Genomic DNA, 4,523 nt, shown 5'->3' with positions numbered 1-4,523 from the left:
GGTATATTTCGGTTACACAGAGCGCTGATCCGTCGTCGACAAGTCTTAACTGAGGAGTGTGCTCGAGACGTTCTCGGGCTCGCTATCTAGGTGGTTGTTTATCGCAAATCAAAAGACCCGTCGTCTAACGCTAGTCGCTCTTGAAATCGAATAAGGATCGGCCGCCTGTTTACAGCGCTACGCCAAAGATAAACCTATAGTGACGGCTTTCTTCGCTTACGCATCATAAAGGAAGACCGCAGCGTTGAGCGGTCGCCTAAATAACTCGCGGCGTCCTTAGACCTTTGTATATTACCGCGATGTACATAGCTTTCGTCATTCCGCTACAATATATAATATTTCCTAAATGTATAATAATTAATGTAAATTATTTTACATTCAAAATCCAGCAATAGTTATATTAATAAATTTCACATAACATTTTAATCCATTTAAATTTTATAAAACATTTTATTTCTGTGATTTCCAGACAGATTTAACACACAGTGATCAGCTGCCACGTTTCATCTACGATCGAATGTTTTTCCATTCGACGGTGCAAAGCAGGAAGTGCGAGGATTATTTCACGAACACTTCTGGATCTACATTGTGACGGGAACTTATAAAAGTGTGAACTTTTTCTTGAAAAATGTGAATGTGCGGAACAATCAATTATGCGTATCGAATTATATCTACTTATAATCCTTTCTCTCGATCGATTCATTTAATTTAGAACTTTATACGATCGATTGCGCGATTCAAGTCGCATAGAGGACAATGACGGAGAATGTATACATTATAAAGATCAAGACAAAGCCACCGTTGTCGTCTCTGTATCCATCGGCGTCGACGGTAGGCGGTATGTCCCTGGTCCACCTCATCCTCGGGGCCATGTCCCTCCTTCTGAGCACCATGGCCATCTACGTTCCGGGTCATCTTTTGTTTCTCGTATGTCTGGTACCATCCGTCACCAGCTGCCTCGCTTGGCGACGCTGTACATCGACCGGAACATCAGCATTTTCTTCTATGGTAGCCTCTTCTCCTTGGTGGCCGCTTGGTGGCCGCTTGGTGGCGATTCTCTGCGGAGTCGTCATGATCTTCGACATCACGGCGATTTTGAGCGCTAGACAATCCCTACAATCGTTAGGGATTCATTCTGTCGAGGATTTCGGGAATCACAGTATTACATCAGCCAAGGACAATCCAAAGTTCATCGAAGATTCTCCAAAGATTAACGAATCCAGTAAATCACTCGTTACTTTATCAAAAAAAATGTTCTAATCTTTAGCGGTTCCTTTTCGATTCTAGAGGATTTTCCTCTGATATATGGTCTCAAGAAGATACTCTAAAATCTAGAGGAATATCCCATAACCAAGAGATATTGAACTTAAGATTACAATTCTCTTAATGCTAGAGTAATCTCCTCTTTTTATGAATCTAATATTATTCTTATTTAAAATATTTATACCAATACTTTAAAACAAATATATTCTACTTTCAAGCTTACTAAGCATTAATTCATATCTGATTATCATTTGCTTGACTAGAAAATGGTCTTTTCTGTGTAATTCAAATAATACTTTTGTAGAGTATTATACTTTTTTCATGAAGAATCCTCTCTCTCTCTCTCTCTCTCTCTCTCTCTCTCTCTCTCTCTCTTTCACACACACACACACACACACACACACACAAACTTGTATGATTTTAAAAATCATCTTTTGAGTTACTTTTTTAAACTGCATAATCTCTTAAAATTTAAAATTATTTCAAGTTATGTTGTTTTTAGTGGTGACTAAAATAAAATATATATTTCTTGAAAAGCATAAAATTGTAAACATAATATTGACATATATATCGTATTATTAAATAGGTATTAATTTCTTAATGTCTGAATCTCTGTGATAATTGGCTGGATTGAGTGCACCGAGCCTCCTCAATGTAGACTTAATATTCCTCACTTTATCGGGTAACTTTCCTCCTATATTTTTCTGATTTGCACCATTTGCAAAAGGTTCATAGACATATGTAGTCTACAATATATTTACCAAAATAAAAATTATTTCTACAATCGTGATAATATTAATTACTAGCTTTGAAAACTAAATAAAGGAGGATTTTTACCTCAGTCTCAGTTGCAAATAATTCACATAGTTTCTTGGACACAATTTGAAATTTTTCCAAAGTAGGGCTATAAAAAGAAACAAGAGATATAACAACATGAAAAATATGTATAAATTTTAGACATTATATAAAAAAACTTACTTAATATTAATTTGTATCATACAACTTGCTAATATCTCTACTAATATTCCTCTTGTCTCTCCACTTAAAATACCATTATTTTTATAATAAGTTAGAACAGCATCACCCTTTAAATGATCCTTTATTTTATTCTCGATATTCTGAAAAAAATATGATAAAGAAAAAAATATAAATTTGATATAAATATAATTAAATACAAAATATTTTAATCATCACACTTTTAGTTCTAAATATAGTCATCTAATTCTAAATTTTATAAAGATTGCGTATAATATGATTTCAAGTAAGAAATATTAAACAGTTACGATTAGCAAAATCCAGGACTATATGTAAAATTCTACATAATCAAGTTTATATAATATTTGATAAATGTTGGTATCTATTGGAGACACGTACCTCTCTTTACAAAGAAGATTAACAAAATTACCATTAACAACAAAATTTGCGATGTTAAATTAAGTCTGTTTATGTAATAAATGTATCGACTTATTGTACGCCATAAATAAAATTATTAGTATTTCTTCTTTCTCTCATAATACAAAAATTGCAACAATTCAATATATTACTTACAAGCTCTTTAAACTGAGTTCTTGTAATCCACAGTGCAAGTCTTTTAGGATTTTCTGATTTTTCTAATTTTGACAATGGTTTTCTTTTTTTGTTTTGATCAGAAGAAACTTCTGCTTCACAATCACTCACACTATTTACTCCTGAATCAGATGCTGAATCGGGCTGCTTGAAATCATTATTAATCTGTTTACATGTTTCCTGTAATATTAACAATAAATATTAAAATACAAGAATTTAGTTATGCTAGTTTTATATCTTAAAAAATTAAATGCATATGTATGCGCGCGTGTGTGTTGTATGTGCACATGTGGTGTGTGTGTGTGTGTGTGTGTGTGTGTGTGTGTGTGTGTGTGTGTGTAGAGATATACATATATGCATTATATATTATCTAATTAATATAAATGAGTTCTTACAATATTAACATTATTTGTGTTAACATCCACAATTGGCAAATTACATATTCCAAATTCATCAATCTAAAACAAAATACACATATGTATAAAAGAAATAAAAAGATTGTGTGTGCTTTACATGCATAATCGTTTGGAATACAAATATGATTTATAAATATTCCTACTTTGTACCTCTACATTAAAAAATAAATTCTTAGAAGTAGTGGGTTCTAGAGCTTTTCTTCTGCTAAAAAAACTCAGCTTGATCACCCCACTTAGGCAATAATTCCTCAGCCTTTTTGGCTGATACTAACAATAATCGATCTATGGTATAATTATTGCTTCTCCTAAACACAAAAACAAACATGTTATGACATTACTTATAAAATGTTCAAAAAATCAGGAAGCTCAAAACTAAAAGTGTGTGTATGTATATATACATATATTATGTTTAATTATAATTATATATAAGATCTAGTCTCTCTTTTTATTTTCTTTACATTTTAAATTTCTTATATTTGCAACAAAATAAATCCATACAATATATGATAATATAAAATAAAGAGGAAAATTAAAAAAAAATAGTATGAACAATGCAGTTATTGCAAGAGAGAAATTGATTAGCAATATGCGTAGAAATACAAAGAAGGAAAATACTATCAACTCTACACACAGCCACTAGCTACTGACGCAATAGAACATATTTTTCAAAAGTTTAGATTTATATTATATTTTCTCACACGTATATAGCATTCACGTAGAAAACTTGCTGAAACGTTAAGCCCGCTATGGATGACGAACGATAATATATATTATACTTTACTATTATATTTTATACAATATATAACTCAAATGTGCGGTATTTCATTCTTTATCACATTGAGTGATATTTTGGTAATATGTAAAATATAAATTATATTATCACTCGTTGTCCATAACGGGCTTTAGCCAACTACATCTACAATGAGATATATAAGACGTAGTTACGTAGTATAATAATACTCACTTTCAAATGCGGGCCAATAATCACTTAAATGTGCTTCTTCTAAGAATTTGTTAACTTCGTTCATTTCGATAATACTGCACTTATGACGACACGCACTGACTCGCTGCTCGCTGTCCTTTGTACTGATGTTAGAATCGAGACGCAAGCAACCGAGTGGCGGAGATACACACAAAGGACAATCGTGGACATGTCAGCGCTTGCGTATTCGGCATCCCGCGGCGCGTATGTAGCGCAAATAAATGACAATCTTTTTCTAATAAAGACACATGCCGCAAGTATCTTGCATATCCTCTTATTTCAAGAGGCTATTCATG

At 32.5% G+C, this 4,523-nt stretch overlaps 2 pseudogenes; one reads left to right on the top strand and one right to left on the bottom strand.

Annotated features, from left to right (window-relative positions):
- Window positions 1–756: 756 nt before the first annotated feature.
- On the top strand, window positions 757–1,260 carry LOC145940233 (uncharacterized; annotated as a pseudogene).
- Window positions 1,261–1,841: 581 nt separating this feature from the next.
- On the bottom strand, window positions 1,842–4,273 carry LOC145940232 (uncharacterized; annotated as a pseudogene).
- Window positions 4,274–4,523: the final 250 nt, after the last annotated feature.

The sequence above is a fragment of the Prenolepis imparis genome, unplaced genomic scaffold (assembly GCF_030444845.1).
Source record: "Prenolepis imparis isolate NDT839.2.m4 unplaced genomic scaffold, iyPreImpa1.0 SCAF_9, whole genome shotgun sequence".
Taxonomy (NCBI): domain Eukaryota; kingdom Metazoa; phylum Arthropoda; class Insecta; order Hymenoptera; family Formicidae; genus Prenolepis; species Prenolepis imparis.
This window is presented reverse-complemented; position numbering and strand designations above follow the sequence as displayed.